At 46.9% G+C, this 26161-nt stretch overlaps 1 protein-coding gene across 4 annotated transcripts in view; it reads right to left on the bottom strand.

Moving 5' to 3' along the window:
• PEBP4 (phosphatidylethanolamine binding protein 4) overlaps positions 1-26161 on the bottom strand; it is a 214399-nt gene that overhangs the window by 68860 nt on the left and 119378 nt on the right. The window lies entirely within an intron of this gene.

The following is a 26161-nucleotide window of genomic DNA, read 5'->3' as shown; positions in this document are numbered from 1 at the left end:
AAAGATGATCTAGGTAGACAAGAGGGTTGAGCTGTGGGCTGGGTGGGGAAGAGCTTCAATGACCACATGCCAGGGAGGAGTCCTGGAAGTTAGTGCTGGGGTGGGAATGGAGGGCCATGTGGGGGCGACAAATGAGGCTGCTGAGGAGGCCAGGCTGGTCAGGGAGGGCCTTACACGCCATGCCAAGGTGGGCGGCTTTACCCTGTGTGGGAAGCAGTCAGGGGGTTAAGCAGGGGAGCAGTCTGATGAGGGCAGCCGCTCTTAGGGGCCATCTCCAGGGATGGGATGGAGGGCAGGCTGGGGGCACAGAGACTAGAAGCAGGTGACCAGTTGAGAAGTGACTGCCTTACTCCAGACGGGAGCTGGGGGAGGGCCTGCAAAAGACAGTGTGGGCTCCAGAGAGTCAGGGGGCACAGGAACTGGCTGAATGAGAGAATGGGAGAAGCAGGGAGAAGAGAAGCTCCAGGGTGAGCCACAGATTTCTGCCCAGGGTGGCTACCATGCTGGAGGAGAGGGGTCAGGAGCAGGGTGGCGGAGTAGCGGTGGGGAGAGCATCCGTTTCACTTTAAATGCATTGAGAATGGATTTGAAGGGCATCCAGAGAGACACATGGGCAACAGGCACCCAGTCTGGGGCTCAGGAAGAGGAGATGTGGGGTGTGCTGTGAGCTGCGGGTATGGACGAGCCCATCCTGGGAAAGTCTGATGGGAAAAGGGTGCTAGGAGACCTGGGAGCAATAGCCACTGGAAGTCAGGTGGAGGGAGGCTGGGAGGAAGATCATAGTCGCTCAGGAGAAGCGTGTTTCAAAATGGGAGTTCTAGCCTAATGGTCACAGAGACGTCACTGGATGAGGATGACAAGTCCTCTGTCAGACGTGGTAGGGCGAGGGTCAAAGGAGGAGCAGTGTCTGCATGGGAGAGGTGAACAGGAAGTCAAGAAGGAGAAAATGCACAGGCCACCTGCTCTGGGAAAGACAGATGAGGGGTGGGGTGGCTGTGGCTGGAGGCAGGGGGCTCTGGGAGCCCCCGTATTCTGGCAGCAGCACCAAGGTTGGCAGGGCCTGGCAGTGGTACAAATAGTGTCTGGTGCTTCCCAGCTACGTCCCAAGTCTCACACATGCTCGTGGGGAGTGTGCAGGACACCCAGCTCATCCCACACGTTCTCGCGCCTCAGTTTCTTCACTCAGGAGAGGAAGGGGCCGTACCACAGCACTGCTAGGTCTCCTTTGAACTCTGAATTTGGATTGTCTTGATGGTTATTCCTATGCTATCGGCAAGACTCTAAATGGATATAATTTCGAAATTCTGGATGGCATTTTCGTACGGATGGCAAAAAGCCTTCGAATGTGTGAAACCTTCGGCCTCTTGAGAATTTATTCTAAAAAGTCACTACAGAGGAGAATGAAGAGTGGGTATTCACAACTTTGTTCATTGTAGCATTGGTAATAATATAAAAAAACAGATACAACCTAATGTCCAATAGTAAGGGATTGGCTGAGTAAATTATAGTACATCCATATGGTAAACTACTTCTGCACTAAAAATCATGGTTTAGAAGAATATGTGTTGACATGGGAAAATGTTAATGATATATTGCTAAGTAAAAAGCTACATTACAGAATGTACAGTATGATACATTCATTTTAAAAATTTTTGATTAGGACACAGACCAAATCTTTAATTAATGTCATTTTTTTCTTCTCTTGGCAAGCAAGAAGAGTATTATCTGGAATAATGTAACCAAAAAACTAAGCAGAAAGAGTTATACACTAAGTGTCTTCATGTAAATTTTTAAGTCATTAGAAAAATCGAAAGTAGGCTGTCACTGAGTCGAGGAGTGGAGAAATTCTGAAATTATAGAATTTTAGAAATGGAATTTGCCCCAGAGAACATGGGGCCTACCCTCCTCACTTTTCTTTTTTTCTTTAAATTTTTTATTTTTAAGTAATCTCTACATCCAATGTGGGGCTCAAACTCAGAACCCCAACATCAAGAGTTGCACGCTCCACTGATTGAGCCAGCCAGGCGCCCCATTCTTCTCATGTTTCTGATGAAGAAATTCAAGCTTAGGGGAAAGTCTAGGGTAGTTACTGGTTCAGTGTGGTGCTGGATGGCCAGGCCTAGATGGCCTCCGGGTTCCCAGGCTGTGCCTTCAGAGAGCCCCTGTTGATGCTTATGAGGTGACCGGATCCCTGAGCACTCTCAGGTAGGGCTCTGCGCTCCTCCTCTCGTTTCAAGCCCTGGAGACCCGTGCAGTTTAAGGCTGCTCCAGGGCTTTAGGGCTGTTCCTGCCGCGTCACTTCATTTTTGCGAAGCTGAACTTTGGGGAGATGGCTGCAAACGTCCTGCAGTGCATGGTCACGTACTAATGCTGCGGCCCTCTTCCAAATGCAGGAGAGAGGGTGTCAGGCCTGGCTTCTTCTGTGGCCCTATGGCCAGCTGACCACCACGGTCACTCTATCATCTCTTGCCTGGACTATTGCAATAGCCTCCTCACAGGTCTCCCTGCTCCTTTCCCTGACATGAAGCAGGCCAGAAGGATCCTACTACAACTCAAGAAAAAAACATGCCCCTCATCTGCTCACATGCCCCAGGGTGTCCTGATACACACACAGAACAAGCCTGAGCCCTCACCAGGCCCTGCCTCATCTGGTCCCCTCACCTCCTGGATCTCCTCTTCCACACATCCTCACTTGTCCCCCACAAGCCTGCAGCCACATCGGCCTCCCAGCTCTTCCTGGGACACGGCAGCACCTGCCCCCAGTTCTTTGCACTGGCTCGTCCCTCTCCCTCAGGGTTCTCCTCCCAGATTTCTGCTTGCCTTGCTCCGTTACCTCTTCTAAGTCTTCATTTGAATCTCACCTTCTCAGTGAGCCCCTCCTTGAGCACTCTGGCTCTGCAGTCCTGCACTGTATTCCCCCCAAGTAGTTACATCTTCTAACGCACCAGATTACTTAGATGTTATGTTACACCTTCTAACACACCAGATTACTTATTGTCCCTGTTTGTCTCCCTCTTCTAGGAAGTAAGCTCCATGACAGGAGGGATCTTTGTTTTGTGGACTGATGCATCCGAAGTACCAAGAATAGAGGGGGGCACAGGGTAGCCACTCAAAAAATGTTTGCTGAATGAAAGCAAAACATGGGAAAAAGTTAAGAACTTAGAAACGCTTCCCTTACCAGGAAAGCACACGGAGGAAATTTAAGACAGTGTTCAGTAAGAGCCACCTCAATGTATACAAGCACGCACTGTGGTTTAGGCGCGCCTGGGTGCCTCAGTCAGTTAAGCGTCTGACTTCGGCTCAGGCCATGATATCATGGTTTGTGAGTTCGAGCCCTGCATCAGACTCTGTGCTGACAGCTCAGAGCCTGGAGGCTGCTTGGGATTCTATGTCTCTCTCTCTCTCTCTCTCTCTCTCTCTGCCCATCCCCCGCTCATGCTCTGTCTCTGTCTCTCAAAAATAAATAAATGTTAAAAAAAAAAAAGAACTTCCATTTATGTCTAAATGGAAGTCTGCCTACCCCCACCCCCATTTCTAACTCTGAGGCCCAGAAACACAGTCTTCCTTCCATATACTGGAAGCCCCCCCACGTTGTGTTAGCCTCCAATCTAGCCTTCAGTTGTGCAGACTGTTTGATGATTCATTCATTCACTCACTCATTCATTTGTTCTCCACATATGAGGCACAGAACCGGATGCAGTCCTGCCCTTAAGGGGATCACAGTGCAGAAGGGGAGCAGACACCTACAGAACAGACTACCCTACAAGGCATGTGGAAGCACTTTGTTGGGGTCAGTACACTAGGCAGCCTTCATCATGGGGGACGGTTTGAAGGGTGCCTTGAAGTCTGAGTGGGGTAAGAGAGGGAAGAGGAAGGAAGACATCCTGGCAGGCATACATGGCAAGGGCTTGGCAGTGGGGAAAACACTAGGGCTATTTCGCGGTTGCTGTGGCTGGTTGGAATGATGGGCTCATGTGGGGTTGAGGAGGGTTAGAAAAGCTGGGCTAGGGCCTGACCTTAAAGGGTCTGGTGGCTACCTTTGGAGGCTTAGTTTTCTAGTTCTGAATTTGTACATTTTACAGGCTTCTGGAGAAATGGAGAGTTGGCTCCTTTCTCAGCAAACAGACGGGGTTTAATTGCTGTTACTGTCAGTGTAGTTGCAAATATCATATAAAAAGGGCTTTTTGGCTAATTGTTTTTAGAATAAAAATTCAAGAACTATGTATAGATATTATGCATCCAGGGTACTTTAAAGATCAAACTGTTTATATTACCCTTAAATACAGTCTTTAGCACGAGGCACTGGGATCTGTGAGTGACTGGGACACACAACGATCCCCCAGGGCTTAAGATGTCGGAACAATATGACAGCAGTAACTTTTTTACTGGGGGGCAGGTGGGGGAGGCTGCAGCCAGCACCGTTTGATTGGCCGGAGGCCCCGAGAAGAATAGACAGCTAAGCTGGGTAATTTCACAGGCACCATTAATCTAAATGCTGCCTTCATGCAGACTCTCTCCTCCCCTCCCCCCGCCCTCCCCCCCACCCCCAGAACGCTGAATTCCATGGGCTTCTGGGGGTGGGCTGGGGTGGAAGAGAAGGGGCTGCACTGCCCATGGGCTTCTGTAGAACCTCAGGCTGTGAGGCGGAGGAGGAGGCTGGAGGCGGCAAGAGTCTCAGCTCTTCCCATCTTGTCCCCTTTCCTCAACCCAAATGGTACTGAGAGGATTTCTGAGCCACACAAATAAAGCAGATTCATATCTAGTCATTGCCATCCTGTCTTCATGCTCAAGCCTCTCTCAAATTTTAACTTGGGAGCTTTTAGAAAGGCAAATTTATCTGTGACACCATCCAAATTCTATTTTATTGGAATCTCAAAGGATGCAATTGACTCCTGAGAAAGCTGTGGGCTTCTCCTTTTGATATTTTCCCAAAGTCTGTGTGTGCGTGCGTATGTGTGTGTGTGTGTGTGTGTGTGTGTGTGTGTGATGCACGCACATGCATGCACATTTGTTTTAGGGTTCTCTACTTATGTACAAACACATAATGCATATTCACAAGGCAGTTACAGAAGTGTGTGTGTGTATATATATATATATATATATATTCATCACATATATGTGTAATACAGCACAGACTCCTGTAAGCCAATATTTAAGTTATCATATTTAATTTATTCAACAAACATTTAATTAGCACTTCCTATTCATTAAACACTGTCCTGGGTCTTGGCAGTAAAGCAATGAACAAGTCAGATAAAGCTCCTGCCTTAGGGGGACTAACACTGAAATCCACTGGAGTCTTAACACAGGGTTTCCAATAAGTGAGCAGAAATCTGTATTGACATCCATCAAGTGAGCTAGTAGGCTATGTCAACAGATCAGTGTTTCCTTATTACGGGAGAGAGAGACCATTTGGGGCCAACAGTGGCAAAGAAGGGTGGCTCTGGGGTTCCCTCTCTCAGGGAAGGCCACCTCTCAGGGCTCAGGGCGGAATACTTCTGGTGCTTATAAGGTGGAGATGAAAGAGCTAGGGGTAGGGATAAGTGCGACCGGCACATCCTAGCCATGCTTCTGGGAGTGTCTTCCTTCTCCATGAAGCCTTCCCTATTCATCCCAATCATAACCAACGTCTCCTTCTTAGGAGTTTTCGTATTGCCTATGTAACTCAGCAGGCACTTGACGTTATGTCGGTAGGCATTCTTTTCGTTTTAGGCTTAGGTTGCTCTAACAATGAACACTCAGGACCTGGCCCTGCATTCTTGGGGACACAGATGAAGGACAATGGTTCTGCCTGTGAGGAACTCCCAGCCCGGTAGGGGGAAAGGGAAGCAAACCTGTACTGACTGGTGCCAGGTCTGTGACAGAGGTGTGCATGGGGTGCTACAGTGGGGAGGGGTGTAAGGCAGTGGAGGGGGCATGGGGTGGTGTGGCACTTGGGGCTCTGCAGCAGAGGTGATGCTTAAATGCTCTCAAAAGAAACCAGGCTCCTGTGAACAGGGACCTTACCCACTTCTCCTTACATTCCCCATAGTTGTGATAATCATATTTTCTTTCTGTGCAATGTAATTTTTTTCAAATAGCATTTTAAATTTAAAATTCTGATTGTAAAACAATAGATGATAGAAAATTTGGAAAAAATCTGGAAATATTTGGAAAATAGAACATTTTGGAAAAAAGAAGATAGTACTCATAATCTTACTACTCAGACTTAACTACTATGAATATTTTGGTGCATATACTCTCCAGCTTCCTTTTGCCATGCCTATTTTCCCACGCAACAAAAGTGGGTCACGCTCTGTATAATTATTTTTAATTTGCTTTTTATTTTTTCACAACCATTTGGCACAAGTATTTTTATTGATGGCCTTACCTATTCATCTTCAGCCGTTTTAATGGCTGCATAATATTCTGTGGGCCATAATTTATTTGCTAATCATCTCTTGTTGGACAGATAGGTTGTTCCTGGTTTTTCAACAGCACTGTGGATGAACTGTGCTCACATTCATTATAATTTCCTTAGTATAAGTTTCTAGGAGACTGTTGGGTCAAAGGATGCATTCATTTTGAAAGCATCTGATCTTTGATACATACCACCAAATAACCCTGCAAATGTGTTTTCCATAACTTACATGCCCATCAGCATTATACGAGAGGACACCGGATGCTATTATTGCTGGTTTTTAAAGAAAAAAAACCCAAACATTGCCAGTTTAATGGCCACAGTTGGTGTGTGATTTCTTGTTTTCACTGGACTTCTGTAACAGTGTACATTTTCATTTTTCCTATGTTTATGTTCTATTTCTTTTTAAAGAACTTCCTATTGCGGTCTTTTGTCCATTTTTCTACTTATTAAAAAATAAATTAACAGCGAACACTAATTGAGTACCTTCTGTATGTCAGGCATTCCCCTAAGCACCTTCTTATACTGCTTCATTTCCTTTATTCCTTCCAACAGCCCTGTGAGTTATGTACAATTTTGATCTTATTAATTTGTAAGTGCCTCATCTATTGAGGATAGTAACCCTTTGTCCTATATATCACTTTTTTTTCACTGTGTTGATTGTGTTTTGATTTTGTCTACAGAGGTTTTGACCTGCAGAAGTTTGAAGGTTTTATGATGTCAAATCGGTCGATCATTTCACTTCTGCCTTTGCAAATACATATTAAGGTTTTTTCCATCTTAGACTGGAGGAATATTAAGCTATATTTTCTTTTGGTTCGTTTATGGTCTAATTTTTAACATTTAAATATTTAATCCATTTAGAATTTATTTTGATCATGGTATGAGAAAGAGCTTATTTTTCCCCCCAAATGATTAGCCAGTCATCCCCAAACCATTTATTAAATAATCAGTCTTTTCTCTTTGATTTTGAGAGGACTCCTTTATCAAATGCTGTTTTAAATTGTTTCCTATCCTTCTATTCAGTCTCAATGATGTGTCTATCTTCTCCCACCAGTACCATACTTTTTAATAATTACAGTTTTATAACCTGTATTAATATCTAAAAGTAACCTTAAGTTCCAATAAAAATCATTTTGTCAAGTTGCAGTAAAAATCCCTTCCTTATCAACAAAGAGCACATATAAAAATTAATTTGGAAAATACTGATGTGTGAACTTATGTTATCTCTACATATATTAAAGTCTTTCATACTCTCTCTGAAAGTTTTTTTATTGAAACTCTTTACATTTATTGGGTGGTTTATTAATACTCTATACGGTACATTAGTATAAGATATAAATGGATTTATCTTATTTTCTGAACCCGAAATCAACAGACATGTTGAAAAGATTTTTTTTATCCTTCTAAGTATCAAAGACATTTTAGGAGGTATAGTTCTTATGCTGAAATGTGGAAATTTCTGAGCATTTCTATGGTTAAGAGGACAAGGTGGGAATATTTAAAATTGGAAGAATAGTGGCTAAATCCCAGAGGTATGATGGGTCTCCAAGCCCAAGGTTCCCAGTACAGTGCCTGCATCATGGTGGACACTCGATATTTATGGATGACTTCACACAGGCATACTGTCAGATACTTAGTGTTGAGTGCTGGCAAACCCAAAGTAAGAATTAAAAGCAATGACTCAAGGGGCACCTGGGTGGCTCAGTTAGTTAAGTGGCTGAATTCGGCTCAGGTCATGATCTCACGGTTCATGAGTCTGAGCCCCACATCGGGCTCTGTGCTGACAGCTCAGAGCCTAGAGTCTGCTTCGGATTCCGTGTCTCCCTCTCTCTCTCTGCCCCTCTCCTGCTCTCTCTCTCTCTCTCTCTCTCTCAAAAATAAACATTAAAAAAAAAATTAAAAGCAGTGACTCAGGTTGGCTCTTTTAACTTGGAAAATATTGATGACAAGTTCCCCAATTCCCCTGGCAATTCTGAATGGTATATATGTGTGTAACTCATTTCCCCAGTGAGTCTGAGTTCCTCGAGGGCAGGAATTTAATTCTATCCTTTTAGAGTCCCCATGATGCCCAGCAGAATCTTGAATCAGGAGTGCTCAGTTAATTGTATTTGAGTTGAACGGAATTGTCCCTTGCTATCGTAACTAGGGACAGTTTGGTCAATAAGAAGGAGGCTTCCTCCGGGCAGCATTCTGCCCTGGCTCTGTGGAGAGGACATGCCAAGCACAAAAGCCCTATTCTTTGCCTACATGCTGCCATTCTGCAGAGAATGCCAGCACCCCAGGTGGTTAGAACTGAAAGGGGCTTAGGGGACCATGCAGGCCAGCTCCTCATTTCCCCAGGGGGACGAATTATCCAACTCAAAGTCAGTGAACTGGTTGGCAGGAGTTCAGAGTGATTCTGAAGGGGATGTGGTGGGCTGTAAGCAGAGTTTGGAAACTGAGTGGACATTGATTTGGGAGAGAAGTGGGGAGTGGATTCGTCAGGTAGGGGGATGGTAGGAGAAGAGGTCTGTAGGTGGGAGGAAGTCGTCAGTGGTGAGCGGGAACGGTGGTCAGTGGTGGGTGCTCGGTTGGTGGAGGGTGTCTATTTGCTGGAGGAGGCTGCTGGCAGACTGCTGCGGGGTCCATGTGGTCAGAGGAGTGGGAGAAGAGTGTCTTGCTGTTGTCTGTGGGTGGGACGACACAGTGTATTCTGACAGCCTAGCCAGGAGATGACAGAATGAAAGGTGAGGTGGTCAGGGTGAGTACCCTGGCTGGGATGGTGGCTGCGAAGGGCTAATGCCAAGAAGAATGGCTGTGTTCTGGGTAGAGGGCCAGATGTGTGCCAGGGCAGGAGGAAGGCGAGCAGAGCCTTCCCACGGGGCTGGGAAACTAGGGCAAGTGCCCTGGGACAACTAGGAAACAAGACAGCGTGGAAGCCAGTGCTAAATTGTGCGGCACAGACTAAGTGCTAGGTGGGAGGCCAGACAAGGGGAGGGGTCCTGGAGTAATAAGGAAGGTGGATTTTGAGCAGAACTTTAAAAAAGAGCAGTTTTTGGAGAGAAGTGGGCTCCCGGTATATTAATCAGGTTTTTCTTTTCTTTCTTTTCTTTTCTTTCTTTCTTTCTTTCTTTCTTTCTTTCTTTCTTTCTTTCTTTCTTTCTTTCTTTCTTTCTTTCTTTCTTTCTTTCTTTCTTTCTCCTTCCTTCCTTCCTTCCTTCCTTCCTTCCTTCCTTCCTTCCTTCCTTCCTTCCTTCCTTTTCTTTCTTTTGTATTTTATGATGCTTTGGTATTCCAGGGGTTTGCTAATCCAGGAGAGATTGTCCTTCTCAGGGCTAGCTAATTCCTAGAGATAGCAAACAACCCATTATGCAGACCAGCCAATGCAAAGCCCATACTGCCAACCACATCCTACATCTGTCACACACCAAGCCAATATTCCCCTGTCCTAATCACCCTGGGGCCAGGTACCAGGAGACTAGAGACCACTCTCATAGCTCAGAGCCCACTGAGATTACTCAAACTCTCCAATCCTAAAACTGCTCGAACTCACCTCCCCTGCCTCACCCACTCCTTCCAGTAAAAACCACAGATAAAAGACTGTGGACCATGCTCGCCTCTTGCTCCTTCTGCCTCCTGACTGATCCCAGCGCTTCCCCAGGTGGCTCTGCATGGTGTGGCACGTATGGCATGTCCCCTTCTCTTAGGAACTATGAGGAAAAAATTCTTTTAAATGGCATTAATGTCTATGTGTCGTCTCCCATGGGAAGGGGGCAGCTGGTGGAGGAGAAACTTTTGGGGAGACATGGCTAGGTTCAGATCTGCCTCCTTCCTTGTCTCTGCCCCCATCTCACTTTCCTTCACTGCCCAGGGGCCCCCTGCTCTGGATTGCTATGAGTGGCCCAGCCAACACTCCAGAATTGTTTATTGCCACTTTGAGTCTGGGGCTTAAGCCAATCCATGACTTCTCCCCTAATAAGCAGCTGTTCCAGCCTTGCCTTCAATTGTGGCTTAATGCTTTCCCTGCCATTAAGGAATTTTAAGCACTTCTAAAGTCAGTGGGGGAGAGAGTTTGGGAGGCAGAGATGGGTGGACTGGGAGATCTTACCCAGAGCCTCTACAGTTTCAGTCCTTGGCTGGGGCCAGGTGAAGCTCATGAAATGCCAAATTTTGATTTGGAAAGGGAAAGGAGGTGAGACCTGAGCAGCCCAGGAGGCCCAGTCAGTCACCCAGTGAGTGCCCCAGGCCCGCAGGGCACATGCAAGGCGGCAGCCTCTCTCATTTAGCCAGAGGGACAGTCTCATTCACCTGGGACGCGAAAGGAAAGAGCAGGAGGACTCAATTCTGGTCCACATCCTGCACAATAAGCTTAGATGACCTTGGGCCTCAGTTTCTTCATTTGTAAAATGGAGGATTAGGATCACATAACTCTGAGGGCCCTTCCAGCTCTAGAGATCTAGAATCTGTGAGGGAGGGGAGGATCCCTCAGCCATGATGCCAACCCTATCCCAGCTTCAGGCATGTGTTGGGACCCTTTACTCCTCATGGCAAAGGAAAATAAAGGTGCCCCAGTGCTGTGCCCCTCCCAGAGCAGGCTGATTCCATCTTGTCTCCTGGGGCAAGTGGCACCTCAGGCTGTAGGGTATACATGGCAGGGCCTCATGGGACTAGTCCTCAGAGTCCCTGGGATGACAGTTCACATTCATTCCCCAGAATTGGAGCCAGATTGGGGAGGGTGAGTGTCCTGCCCAAGGTGGGGCTGCAGAGGGCAGCAGACTTGCTTCTTGGAGCCAAAATGCACATCTCCCAGATCCTGTGGGAGAGTGTCAGCTCATTGTTTATCCTTCACAACGTGGGAGCAGTCCAGAATTTGGCTGGCTTTGCCTCAAGAGATGAATATATGCCCCTCTTTCTTGGCCATCTCCTCCCTGCCCACCCTAGCCCTCCCTGGCTGTTGGAGCCCTGGCCACCCCCCTTTCCTACCCTCTCCCTGCCCACTCCCTTTGAGCTGCTGTAGCTCTTCTCTCTACCTGATTCAGTACTTCCTGGTTTTGTTCCTTAGTTTTTAAGTCTTTCTTCTGCCCCCAAACGATGGTAACCCCCTGAAGGCAGTCTCTTTGTCCTAATGTTCCCTGACCTCCCCCAGGACCTAGCATAGCAGGTATGAGTGGAAACCTGTACAATGAGGTAATTCTGGGGAAAGATACCTTGGTTTGGAAAACCTATGTGAGGTCACAGCTGTGCTTGAGAGGCGAGATCCCCTTCCTCACAGGGGGAGAACCGGGGGACACTCTGTGTCAGTATACATCATCTCATTGGAGTCTCACATAAGCCCTGTGTTTCTGCCTTTTATAGATTGGGGCTCATGAAGGCAGGTTCAGAATCACAGAACAGCCATATGGACCCAGGTTCACCTGATGTAGGTATTCCTAGTCTACTACTGCACCACGCTGCATCCTGGAGCAGAGGTCCCTGCTAACTGGTGGCCAGGTCCTCAAGGAGGCACTTGTTCCTGACATGCAGTAAATGCAGGGACTAGAAACAGCAGTGGGGGAAAGAGTTATGGGAGGAGGCTGGGCTCTTGATCTCTGCTACCTGGAGGTCAGTTCCTAAGGAGATCAAAGTTTCTGTTGGGGATGTGTTTATTTGTTAGGGAAAAGGCAGAACATCAGCTCACTCCCTGAGAAATGGTTTTGCAAAAGCACATGCAGACATGCATCCACATACATGCATCCACATGTACACACACACACATATCCACACCCAGAGTCACCACAGCATGGCTCCCCAGCACTGTGGCCCTCCCCCAACCAAACTCAGCTCTCCTCCTACCCTATATGTGCAATCTTGTGAAAACTCCACCACTCTTAAGGTTAATAAGGCTCATTTGCTTAAGATAGCACCTGTTTCTATGGTGACTCCTGCCACCCAGAATCTGTTCATCAACTGAGACAAGAAAACAGTGACTTCCACCCTCTTTGAAAGGAAAAAGCTAATTCTTAGCCAAGGGCTTGACAGGGCAGCAGCCCAAGGAGCTCTGGGGGGTCTGTCTTTCCACCCGATTTAGGTCCTTCCCTGTAGCCCCTTCCCCCTACCCAAGCAGAGTCCTGGATTCTTCCAGAGAGCTCTGGACTGTGGTTTCCTCCTCCTCATCTCTCTGGGAAGCAACAGCGCCCACTGCAGGGTGGGTGGGGTGGGGGTTGCTGTCTCCTGCCCCTCAGTCTCTGATCGCCCCACACCGACTCCACCATGTCTTTCTGGGCTGAGGCTGGCAGGAAAGAGCCAGGAACACCTGGACCTTCCTCCCCATCCTACTGCCCACTACTCAAGGCCTATTGCTCACCCTGGCATGACTGGATTCCTGCAGCCGCCCCCAGCCTGCCTCCTGCCACGGGGTTGTCTTTCTCCAGTTGATACGGCAGGCTGCGGCTGACTTTCTTCTAAACCAGAGCTGTTTAGGCCTCGCCCTGCTCACTGGCCCACTCTGATCCTCTAAGGTCTGTAGCTGAGGTTTGCAACACTGTCCTGACACTAGTTCCAGCTGTGGGTTGAAAATCACTAGGGACGTAGGTTCCAAGGCCGGCGTTGCTAATAATAAAGCTCCAGTGAATGGTTTACCTTTTACAATCAGTTGGAGCAGCTTCCACATCCTCCCTCTAGCGCCACTCTCTCCGGCACTCTGAAACACTTTGTTGACTGGGACAGCAGGCACACAGGGAACTGCCCGGAACGTGGAGCTTGGTTTTTGTGTTCAGAGACCCAGGGGCGTGTTGTGCATAAGAACAACGTTTTGGCAGAAAGAAAGGTTGAGGCTTGCTGATTAGAGGATCAAGTAAGGTATTAAACTCTCAGAGCTGGATGTTATGGCCCAAATACCTAACCGGCTCCTTTGCCTTGGCAGTAACTGGGGCCCTCGGAGGGGTAGACCTGGAGCAGTGTCATCCAGGTAGCAAGTGGTGTAGGACACCCATCTCTGAATCCCGAGCTCTTTTCAAAGAGTCACCCAGTTTTCTGCTAACTAGAACCAATTCCTCATGGCCTCCAAGGCCCTCCACAGCCCTGGTCCACTGCCTCTCTGCACTCGTCTCCCAGAATGGTGCTCTGCTTTAGGCGGGCTGGTGCCAGGCTCTAGTACAAAATCCCAGGAGCTGGGAGCTGGAGGAAGCAGTCTAGAGCCAACTGTGTCCAACCTTTTGCTCAATCCCTGGCAGGCGGCTTCTTCTTGAACGTCTCCAAAGACAATATACTCACTCCCCTCCTCAAGAGACCACCTTAAAAGGCCCCATGGCTCTAAACACACCTGATGTAGCCCAAAGTCGGGCCTCCTCCTCTGGCATCTCCCCTGACTTCCAGCTTCATTTCAGTCTCCTACTTGAAATCTCCGGTGTTGTTCTAAAGAGCATCTCAGAATTAACTGCTTGCTTCAGATCTTCAGAACTTCAGATTCCCCCCTCCTACACCCCAACCTGCCCATCCTCCAGTGTTTCCCATCTCAGTAAATGGCACTGCCATCTGCTCAGGCCCCAAGTCTAGGTGCCATCCTTGGACCATCCTTCGCTCACCATGTCTAATCCACTGGCAAGTTCAATAGGCCCTCAACCTCAAATAGACCCCAGAGCTGTCCTCTCCATGCCCACTGCTGTCACGTGGTACAAATCACCCTCATCCCTCCTAAAGGAGTGACACAACCTTTTGTGGCCACCCTGCTGCCACCCTACACAGCAGTTAGAGTGATTTTTTTTTTAATTTGAGAGAGAGAGAGAGAGAGAGAGAGAGAGAGAGAGTGTGTGTGTGTGTGTGTGTGTGCGCGCACATGAGAGCTGTGGAGAGGGGCAAAGAGAAAGGGAATCTTAATCTCCACTGAGTGTGAAGCCTGATGCAGGGCTCGATCCCATGAGCCTGGGATCATGATGACCTGAGCCAAAATTAAGAGTCAGACACTCAGTCGACTGAGCCACCCAGGCACCCCAGAGTGATCTTTCAAAGACACAAAGCAGGAGTGCCTGGCTGGCTCAGTCAGTAAAGCATGCGACTCTTGATCTCTGGGTTGTGGGTTCGAGTCCCATGATGGGTGTAGAGATTACTTAAACAGCAACAAAAATACACAAAACAGTTATCAACCTCTTTTTAAAGGCCTCCAATAACCATGTGTCAAACTCCCTCTACAGGCCTGGACACAAAGCCCTGCGACAGTGGTTTTCATTCCCAGATGCACATAGGTTTTCCTTCCTTCCTTCCTTCCTTCCTTCCTTCCTTCCTTCCTTCCTTCCTTCCTCCCTCCCTCCCTTCCTTCCTTGTTTGTTTTAAATTGTGCTGAGGGGCACCTGGGTGGCTCAGTCGGCTGGGTGTCTAACTCTTGATTTTGGCTCAGGTCATGATCTCGCGGTTCGTGAGTTTGAGCCCTACACTGGGGGCTCTGCACTGACAGCGAGGAGTCTGCTTGGGATTCCCTCTCCCTCTCTCTCTCTCTGCCTCTCACCTGCTTGCATTCTCTCTCTCTCTCTCTCTCAAAAAAAATAAACTTAAATAAATTTCTAAAAATTGTGCTGAGAACACTCAACATGAGATTTACCCTCTTAGCAAATTTTTAAGTGTACAGTACAGTATTAATCTTTAGAACTTAATCATTTTGTGCAACTGCAACTTTGTACTCCTTGTCTAGTGACTCCCATTTCCCCCTCCTCACCCAGATGCACGTTTGTATCATCTGGGAAAGCTTAACAGAAATTAAGGGCTGTTAAGCCTCTGTTTCCAGGGGTTCTGATTTAGCTGGTCTGGAGAACGGCTCCCAGGTGATTCTAACCAGGGAGAGGTCAAGGTTAAGACCCTCTGTCCTTCAGAGCCTCCCTCACTGCTCACCTCCTGTGCACTTGATCACTCTGCTCCAGCTGCACTGGTCCTTTCTGTTCCCGGAAACCACTCCCCCCCTCCCCCTAGCCGGTTTCTGTCTCAGGACCTTTGCTCCTGCTATTTCCTCTGCCTACATACTGTTTCCTCACCGTTCACCTGCCAAATTTCTACTCTGCTCAAGGGTCACCTCCTCTGAGGGGCTCACCTCCTCTTCCCCCAGGTTCTTGGGACTTAACTCCACCCTGACACTCCCCCTCTGTACTGTACGTAGTCATTGATTTACTTCTCTACTCCTCTCACCAGACAGGTTGCTCTTCCCTGGAAGGGATTTGACTTTATAAACTTTTGAAACTTTTATAAACAGAGTTTTGAAACTCTGCAGTGCCTGAATAAAAACTATCACCCAAGCTGTGCTGAACACATGTCGAATGAATGAATGAGTGAATGAATGAATGGGTGAACAGAGGTGGTCTGACCGATGCAGAAAAAGGGAAATTATAATCTTCAATGATCTAAAAGCCTTTACTTCCATTGATGTGATCTAAGACGACATTAACTTTCTTAACTCCTGCATTATGGTTTAACATTCTATTATTAGCTTAAAATTAGCTTAAAAATTAACTAAAACTCCTTGGAGCCTTTTTCCTCATGAACTCCTGCCATGCAAGATCTTCCACATTTTGTACTTGTGCAATTGATTTAGAACCTAAATATAGAACTTTAGATTAACCCCTATTACATTTAAATTTTTCATTGCAGGCCCATCCTTGCAATTTGCTAAAATTAACTGTCTTGTGTCAGCCACCATGCCAGCAATTCCTTGAAACTTTGTGTGATCTACAAATTTGGTGAGCATGCTATCTATCTATAAAGATATCAAACAAGATGGGGCCATGAAAGAGTCCTGTGTTGTGTCACCAGGGACCACCTGTAAGGTTGACATTAGTCAACACTCTTCAGGAATTGTTAACAAGCCACAAACCCACCTACCACAATAGTCACCAAAGCCATATTTCTCCCCCTTGCCTACAAGGTTACCAGGATGAACTTGGTCTAACACCTTGGTTAGTCAAGCTGTGCTGTGGACCTCCTCCTGGTCCACTGGATCAGTGCTTTTATCAGCAAGGACATCTGAGTGGTGAGGTGCGACTTGTTTTTAGTGACCCTATGCTGACTCCCAGTGTTCACTGTTTTCTATGTTGTCTTGGACCATCTGTTTATCAAATGGTTATGGAATTTTGATGTGGATTGATACCACACTCACCAGCCTAAATTCGGGAGTTTACATTTTCCTCTCCTATTTCTGGAAATGCTTTTGTGACCATAAATCTAAGTTCTTTCTGGGCTTTGAAGGTCTTAACGCATGAGAAATTAACTTGTGCAAAGCAAGTAAGTGTTTACAGGTTGCAGACAGGGTTTCTACAGAGAGGGGAGCAAGAACGGTCCACAGAGGCCTGAGCCACCCAGAAGGTGTGAGATACCACAAGCCACTCAGCAGGAGCATCATGGGGGCTGGCGGGGCAGGCAGGCCACATCCTCAGAATGGGGACCAGTGGGGCAGGCGGGGCCACATCCTTAGAGGCCTTAAATAACACTCAGGCCAGATAGGACTCTGTCCTCAGATACTGAGGCGTCACCAAAGGGCTTCAACCGGGGAAGTAACATCATCATATTTTGATTTTAGAAAAATAGATACGTTTGGTGGAGGTGGGGGGTACAGGAGGGGGACCAATTAGTAGACTTCTGTAATAATCATCTAGAGAGAAGTGATAAGGGCTTTAATTGACTCAAGTGTCTTGGCTTTTATGTTTATGATTCTTCTTTTTTTCCTATCCCATTCAAATGTCTGAGCTTTTAGTTATTCTGTTCCCTTCCTGGAATACAGTCTCTGGTATCCTCTGACTTTTCAGGCCTGCTCACAATTGAAGGCCCAGCTCAACCTGTATCTCCACTGTGAAGTCATCATAGAGTGATGTCACCTTATCTATCCATCCATCCTCCTACCCACCCGCCCATCCTTCCATCCTTCCTTCATTCTCATATTCATTCCTTCATGCCTTCATGCCTTCATCAATTGATTCAATCAACACTTACTATGGGCCTTCTATGTTCCGGGGATCATGCTAAGTGCTGGAGACATAAGATACAATTCTGCTCTCCAGGAACTCATGGTCTAATCAGGAAAAGAGACTCACAAATAATAACAACCCAAAGAAGGACAAAGCTGGAGGTTATCATGAGCTGAATCTTGAAGGAGGAGTAGATGCCTCACTGCAAAGGGGAAAGAAAAGCGCTCTGAACTTTTATAGCTCTCTGAGTCTCAAGAGCCCAGGTAGAGTCGACACTATACCCTATGAGTTCTATTCTCCATTTCCTGTATGTTAGCCTTGTCCTTCCAACTGAAGAGCAGGAAAGAAATAACATTTTAAATTCTTCTAACATTTATTTATTAAAAATCTATCTGTCTCTCTTGTCTATCATTTATTATTATTTAAAAGACACAGTGCTGAGCACAGCATGTTAAATAGTTGGACTCAACACTTCACTGTTAAGTCCTATGCCTGTGTTGCCTTTTTCCCTTAAGGTCTTTCAAATGGTAACCACACGGACAGGCCATTCTCCCGGCCAGGCCTTGCCCTATATCTGGGAGGTGACATATGCTCCTTACTTTCTAAGCTTCCTGTGGAGGATTTAGGGTGATAGCAGACAGAAGCAGTAGAGAACCGGCACGTAAGTAGCACCTACCACGAGGCAGGTGCTGTGTTGCTGTGCTCTACACATTTTCTCCCAAGTCTTTGCGGTGTTCCTGCAAGGTTGATTCTACTGTCCTCTTTTACAGATGAGGGAACAGATTCAGGGAGGTAATTAATTTGCTTCCCAATAAGTCAGAGAATTTACCTCTTGGGTGTATGCTGCACTCCAAGGCCCAGAATCAGGGCTGTGCTATGGCTGAGGCAGGTGTGGCCAAGGACAGAGGCTAAGGACTGAGGACCAGGCACCTCAAACCACACCACTCACACCAGCACTCTTAGCAGCCACAACTGGCCCTGACATCAGCTGTCACGTGGACCAGGCCTGAGAGTGGGTGTAGAACCCACCTAAACTCTGGAGAGGCCATACAGCGTCATGATCGTATGTCTAGGCTCTAAATTCAAATCCCAATCAGCCACTGCTTGCTGTGCAATCTTGGACAAGTTGCACAACCCCTCTTCTCTTGTCTTTATTATCTTCCTCTTAGGGCTTTTGTTAAGATATTTAAATGAGACGTTCATGTAAATAAAGCACAGTGCCCAAAACCACATGCTAAGTGTGCCGACGTTTTTTCTTATTTTCTTTCTTCCTCTTCTCTTTTCCCTTTCTACTCTTCCTTCTTTAGTTATTATTGCTGTTGTTAATATGCTATATGAATAGAAGCTATAAGAAGAGTGTTACTAGCCAGGAGAGGAAATACGCAGGTGGAAACATCTTATGGGTCATCTGCTCCAACCTTCTACGTAGCAGGGGAATTCCCTGGGTTACCCATGAATAAGTACTTTCAGCGATAAGAAGCTCCCTCCTCTGTGGAGTATATGCTCAGTTCTTAGGCAGTTCAAGTTCTTAGAAAGTTCTTTCTTATATGGAGCCAAAATTTACTTCCATGTAAATTTCACCCATCGGTTCTAATTCTGCCCCGTGGAGCACAGCAGGATCTCCCCTGTTTTCCAACTAGATTCCTTCAAATTTTTAATGAAATCTTCAAGGAATTTGTAGAGGCAGTTCTTGTGTCTTCCCCTTCTGTTCCCGCAGGCTACCCATCCCTGCCTCTTTCAGGTCCTGCTCATCTGACACAGCTTTTACAGAGCCTAGCCGTTCTGGTTGCTTTCCTCATGCTGCTCACTCTTTCTTAACATAGTGTGGCCAGATCAGAAGACATTCTCCCAGGTGTGATATAAACAGTGCACACTAATAGAACTTTCCTGAAATTAAGCAAGGATCAGTCTTTTGAATGTGCTGTCACCATCCCCCTTTGTCTCTTCCTAAGCACGTGTGCTCAGTCAGGGGTGGGGGACCGAGGCCAGTGGACCGTGACAAGCCCAGGTTCCTGGTGTCAGGGCAGGGTTGTTTGTTTCAGTTTTATCTATTTTACAGAGTGGCCATGAAGGGGAGCCAGGGTGCCGCCCTCTGTGCCCGTCAGAGCTGAGCTCAGAATCGGTAAGCAAGGCAGTGCTATTCCCTCTGGGGGTGTCCATGGGTGTGTGTGAGTGAGGTGTATGTGCGTGAGTGTAAGTATGTGTGTGACAGGGTTGGGCGGGTGGGGAGAGAGACTGAGAGAGGTGGGGAGGGAGAGGGAGAGAGAGAGAGAGAGAGAGAGAGAGACAGAGAGAGAGAGAATTTTCTGCCTGATCCAGGAATTCTCCTGGATGGCAGAATTGGTTTCCATAACGACTTTCTGATATAAACATATTTGATAAAAATAAGTTAACAGTGGAGCTATGGTGGAGCACAGATTCTCAGAGTGCTGAGAGAGAGAGAGAGAGAGAGAGAGAGAGGGACATAGAGAGAGAGAGAGAGAGCGCGCACGAGCTCTTCGAAGAACAGCACTTTCCTTTTTTTTTTTCACCCTCCCGGTCAGCCTCTCTATACATAGTTTCCATAAACCAACTAAAAAGCTTTGTTGACCATATTCCTGTATAAACTGGCCCCTTTCCTGCCTGTACACATTTTATTCATATTTTCTCTCTCTCTCTCTCTCTCTTTCTCCTTAGTTACCTGAAGCACTACAGTATGTATGGGATAATATGATAAATTCATTTCCAATTCACTGCATTATCCCTTGAATATTTTAATGACTCATTGAATGGAGTAAAAAAAGCTATTTCAAATGAACAATTATGCTGCATTAGTCTGAGGGCTGATTATATTTAAACACTGCTCACATGGATAACAGGACACAGCGACCTCAGCATACGAGAGCTAATTTGGCTCTTATCTCCAAATAATTTTACACCGCAAATTACCATGAAAACCTAAAGGGCTTTAAAAACATTCATCAAAAGAGAATATTCCACTTTGTAGCAACATTTTATTTAAATTACTTTGAATGGGAACGAAGGCATCTTTGGGGTGGGACAATGACAGCAAGATGGGGACTGTGAGTGATAAGGAAAAGCCGAAGGGTGCTGGCTTGTGTGAAAAATAAAAATGGAAGGTGTCGAGGAAAAAGTGCAGTCTTGATGGGGGCAGGAAGCACACTGTAGGCCTGACTGTCACTTGTAGCCCAGTCCCCTGCCCTGGCTGTGGTCTGGTGGGGGTGGGGTACACAGGGCAGTTCCCAGAGACTGAATAATGGGACTGACCCCACTACTCCAACTACTGCTACCTTCATCTAAGCAAATCCTGGTCAGGTCAAGTCCTCCAAGCTGGCCTGAACCCACCTGCAGTCTTCAAAGGCAAAAAGATGAGCTGTTTTTACCATAAGGTCTGTGTCATTGTCTAGAATTCTTACTTTGCAAGGATGAGTCCAAGAGCCTAAGGGAAATTGCTCAATTATAAGTGGCTGCTATAGTCAGATCTCCAAGTTGGGGGTCATAGGGGAAAGAATCACATTTATCAAGGTCCTACTATTCTGTTCAGTTTCAGGAGTTTTGATCTTCTTCAACACTGGGAGAGAGATATTATTATCATTCCCATTTTAATGATGAAGAAACTGAGGCTCAGGAATTTCCATCTGGACGTGGAAGAGTCTGGAGGCTCCACTGGTTCATCTGACCCAGAAGTACAGGCTCTTTCCCTGCCCCTTCAGGGTGGCCATGTTCTTTATAACCAGGGCCCCCTGTATTGTCCCCATCACCAAATGTTCTTTATGGCCCATAGATCTCTAGAGAGCATAAGCCATGCCTTGTAGGTGTTTATTACTTAAATTAATGGACCCTCACAATACAGGGCAAAGCACGCATGGACAAGTGCACAAATATCATTGCAAAACTGAAAATATAGGTCTAAAGAAAGTAACTAATTAATTCCATTTCCTTGGTTTGATCTCTTCATCAGAACTTGTGGTTCTGATAAAGATTGTTTATTCTTCTTCCGTGTATTATCATTAGCTTGCTTCAGAGTATATCTATTTGGAATTGGAATCTATATAATATCAGAATATTATATATATATATATATATATATTCTGATACTACACGCATACACACACACACACGCACACACACACAGAGTATATTCAAATTTCTACAGGATCTGCTGCTCAGTTGGTTAGGAGCAGGATAAATTTGCCATTTTCTGTAGTGCCTCTCTCTAGGGAGGCTTCCCCTCTTTGCATATGTAATTTCCTCTTCCTATCTCAACCCTGAAGCCTAATGATTTATGTCAGTTATACAAACAAGAAGCTGCAGTCTCAGAGAGGTCAAGTAAGTTGCCTGAGATCACTCAGTAGTGGGGTCGACGATTCAAGCAGAGGTGTCCTGGCCTGTGCTAACCGCATAACTGGAAGGCAAGAGGCTAAGATATTTGCCCGCTTTACTTGGTTTCCCATGTATCTTATTCACCTAACACACTTAGAGGTCCTTTAGGAAACAAGCTCTCATTATGGAAAAATTCAACCTTACAGAAAAGTAGACAGAATAATGGACCCTTAGAAGTCCTTTTAATTCTATCCAGAATTGGTTGTGCTTACAGCTGCCAAAGGTTGAGGGCACTGAATGAAAGGGAAACATGAACTTGCCGTTTCGCTTTCTTTCTTGAAACAAAAAAGAGATTCAGGGAGAATTTTAGAATCATTGACGGTTTCTAGGAAGATTTTCTTTTTTGGAAGAAAAAAGGCACTCTTGTCTCCTTAATTGTTCTTAGTGTTCTTTGTCACCAATCATGATATTCTTTGTGGAAGGTATTAATATACCATCTTCCTGTGTTCAATATTCCCATTAACAATAAAAAGTCTAATGAAAATATCTGCATGAAAAGCCCTGAGCACTAATTTCAGAGACAAACAGAAGATGAACCAATAAGCTTTTCTTCTGAAATGAATGATGCAAATTAATTGATATCTTAATTAGGCTTTAGCATGAAGACTATTAGTTCGATTGAATCAGAACTCAAGAACATCTTAAAGGAAAAGCTGAGGACATGGCAGGGAGAGAAACGTTGTGTGTCAATGCTCTGTTGGAAATCTTTTGTTCAATGAGAGATTTTTCAAAGAGGGGGCGGAGAAGGACGGCATGCTGCTTGCAGCAGTCCCTGCCTGTCCTGGTCGGGCCAGGTTCGAGGTCTGACGTTCAGTCCTGTCTCCAAGCTGATAGGAACCCGCGGCTGTGGCCAGTTCCTCCCTGAGAGAGCCCCTGTGCCTCAGCCTCCTTCCTCTGCTTCACTAGAGTAGAAACCCATAGAAGGCGGAGACTTCCCCTGCTGTGTTTGCATCTCTAACCCCAGTGCCAGTGTTGGTGCCTGACTTAGGAGCAGTAAGGGTAACATCACAGCCACCAACGATACATACAGCTCGCTATGTGTTCTGGGTACTGTTCTAAGCTCTTTACTTAAAACAACTCATCTGAACTCCATAACAACAGGGTGCGGAGGCAGGGGCTATTGGTATCCCCACTTTTAAAGTGAGCATATTGAAAGACAGGTTGAGTACCCTGCCCTCCAAGATCACATAGCTATACTGTCAGATTGGAGCCCAGTGGTCTGGCTCCAGAGTCCTTGCCTTTATGCTTGCAAACAATGGCCAACCCATATTTGTTGAATTAAGTGAACAAAGGGTAACATGAATGCCTGCTTCCTCCTGGTGGACTTCTCTCTGGTTTTTGTACAAGTTGTCCAGGGGTCTAGAGCTTTATCCCACCCTATAGTAGACACTTGCCAGCCTCTCTTTAGGGCAGGGAGCTGCAGATGTTTCCTGTATTCCTGAGAAATTATTTCTGTTTCCACCTGGATAGATGGCCCCCAAATTGTCCTTACTGAGGGGCTCCCATGGCCATGGCCCACCCACCACGCAGTTAGGTTTGTATTCCTAATATCAAGGCCAGCCTGGGTTCTACCTCTGTGGTCACTGTGAATCACAGGACCATCATCACTTTATGTCTGTAGTGACTTTATGGTGTGCCTTATTGTTGAGGCCACTTACTGCTGAGGGTAATGATAATATATAGGACTCACTTTTTAGTTTTTTATTTTAGAGAGCATGAGCAGGGGAGAGGGGGCAGAGAGAAAGAGAATAGAGAGAAAGAGAGAGGCAGAGAGAGAGAGAGAGAGAGAGAGAGAGAATCCCAAGCAAGCTCCAAGCTCAGTGCAGAGCCTGACATGGGGCTTGATCCCACGAACCGTGAGATCATGACCTGAACTGAAATCAAGAGTTGAGTGCTCAACCGACCGAGCCACCCAGGCACCCCACTGGGTTTACGTTTAGCCCAACATATTAAGGATGAGAATTCCTGAAGGGTTTGAATGTTAGCCAGGTGTATTTGATTTCCCAAGATAGCAGTCTTTGGGGAGGTTCCCTGGAAGCATCTGTCCATAAGAGGGAACCAGAAGGAGAGCCCTGAAATGGTAGGAGAACCACAGAGATTACGTTTGCCATCTTACAGAGAGGGCAAGGTGGCATGCCTCTTGCCACCATGGAGCTGATGGGAGAGATGTAGTGTGAACCAGACCATGTGGTATGGCCAGAAGGGTGTGCAGTTTGGAGTTGGGGGCCTTGGAATGAAGACCCACCTAGCTGAGAGACTGCATCATCCAACCTCTCCAGGCTTTGCTTTCCCACCTATAAAATGGGGATAATGCCTAGTTCACATGCCCTGATCATGGGGATCAAAAGGAAGGGTTGAAAATGATTGTCACTTGAAAATTGCTCCCAGATGGGTGATAACAATGACCAAAGCATTCAGACTGAACTCTGTGGTCTTCCTTCGATTGGCTAAATTCCTTCTGGAGACCTGTTAAACTTGTATGCCTCGTTCTCTCCAGACTGACAGAAGTGGTGCCTGGGAATCTGCATTTTAAAACATTCACCAGTGGATTTGAACATGCTGTAATGTCTGAGACCTACTCAGCCTCAGCTAATGCCAACACAAAGGAAGTGCTTCTGGGTTTGATTAGAGCCATCCCTTTTTTTGGCCAAGAGCCACAGCCTGAGACCTAAGTGAGCCTGGTTTTCATACTGGCCATGCAGCTAAAGGAATCTGGGGGCTGGTGGGCAGGCTGAGTGGATACAGCTGACAAGAGCTGCTGCTTCCTGCTGGACACTTGGATCAGGGAAAGTGGGTGAAAATGTGCCTGAAACCCAAGCCTCCTCCGGTCTGAGCGGGAAGGCTGGGGGCCACACCCGGGCAGGTGGCCCTGATAAGCTCTGCGGCTTAGCGGTCTTGCCGGACAGCTGCCACCTGCCACCTGCCACCTGTCACCTGCTCTGCTTCTCAGCTGGGCTGCTGAGAACCCATGTCTGCCCTGCAAAGCTTCTGTGAGAGAACTGTCCTGAGTGCATACTGGGGTGAGGGCAGTGGGTGGGGCGGGGGGCTTCAGGCTTGGAAGAGAGGCAGTCTTATGGCCCCAAGGTGCCCTCAATGCTGAAATTATCCCATCCACCACGGTTTCTGAAATCTGCCTCAGAACTGCCCAGTAGAACCCTCTTATGGACAGCCCGGTGTGTGAAGAGCTGCACTACACTTGTCATGTCTGGAGCAGTACTCCTTTCTTGAGAGTTTCTCCCCCTTATGACTGCCTGGGAATCCCAAGTATAGAAACTGGCAATGCTCTAGATTGGGGCCGGATCCAGTAGTTTTCCCTTTTGTGCCTTCAGCTTCTCTCCCAGCCTTGATGGCATGAAAATCCCCCAGCTCTGCCCCTTTGCACGTTTATGGTGTTTCCAAGGCTCTTTACCAGGCTGACAGGTGGTTGGCCAGGGGAAGTGTGTTGAAGCAATGTTCCTGCTTTCCCTCAGGAGCCTGGCTCAGGCACTGTCCAAAAAGCCTGCTGGAGGCCTCCCTGGAGGGGGCTCCTTCAAGCCTGTGTGTAGCCAGGACTGCCTCTGAGGATGGGCTGTCTACCTAAGCACCCCGTGAAGGGCCCGTGGTCATTGGGCAGGGGTTGGTTGACAGGATAGCTTCTCCCACCAGCCCCCGACTCTAGGGGCTGTGAGAGCCCTTGCCTTGCTCAGGAGAATCAATGGATAGTTCACACTGATACCCCTTCCTCTGACCCACAGTGGGGGAAGGAAAAACACAAACTCCTTACATTTGTGGTGCTCTCTGTTTTCCAAAGTGCTCTCAGTATGCTCTCTCATTGGATTCTTGCGACAACCGTATAGAGGAGGTAACATGGTTCCCATCTTACAGACAAAGATGAAATACCCGGAGGGACTCCGAGTGACTTAATAGAGATGATGAATTTGGGAACCTGTCAAACCTAGATCCAGACTTAAGTCTTTTAGTTCTGGGTTCCCACTATCTTTTTTTGGTTAAGTTTATTTTTATTTATTTTGAGAGAGAGAGACAGAGAGAGGAAGAGAAGGAGGGGCAGAGAGGGAGAGAGAGGGGGAGAGAGAGGGAGAGAGAGGGGGAGAGAGAGAGAGAGAGAGAGAGAGAGAGAGAGAGAGAGAGAGAGACTTGCAAGCAGACTCCGTGCAGTCAGCACAGAGCCCAACACAGGGCTCGAACTCACAAACTGTGAGATCATGACCTGAGCTGAAACCAAGAGTTGGATGCTTAACAGACTGAGCCACCCAGGTGCCCCTGGGTTCCCACTATCTTACGGCTTGATGACTATGCAAAGGCCGTCTGTGAACTCTCTAGGCACAGATGCATGAACGGCTGAAGCTAGCATGGATTTTCCCAAAGTGTGCGGCCAGGCGCTCATGAACAAAAGATTCACTAGGAAAATGAGGCTGGAAAATAAATGCAGATTATATAGTGTACATTAGAATATTAAAAGCACTAAAAAACCCGTCAG

Source organism: Panthera pardus, unplaced genomic scaffold (genome assembly GCF_024362965.1).
Source record: "Panthera pardus isolate Hobbes unplaced genomic scaffold, ASM2436296v1 HiC_scaffold_13, whole genome shotgun sequence".
Taxonomy (NCBI): domain Eukaryota; kingdom Metazoa; phylum Chordata; class Mammalia; order Carnivora; family Felidae; genus Panthera; species Panthera pardus.
Note: the sequence above shows the minus strand (reverse complement) of the source record. Positions and strands in the feature narration are given on the sequence as shown.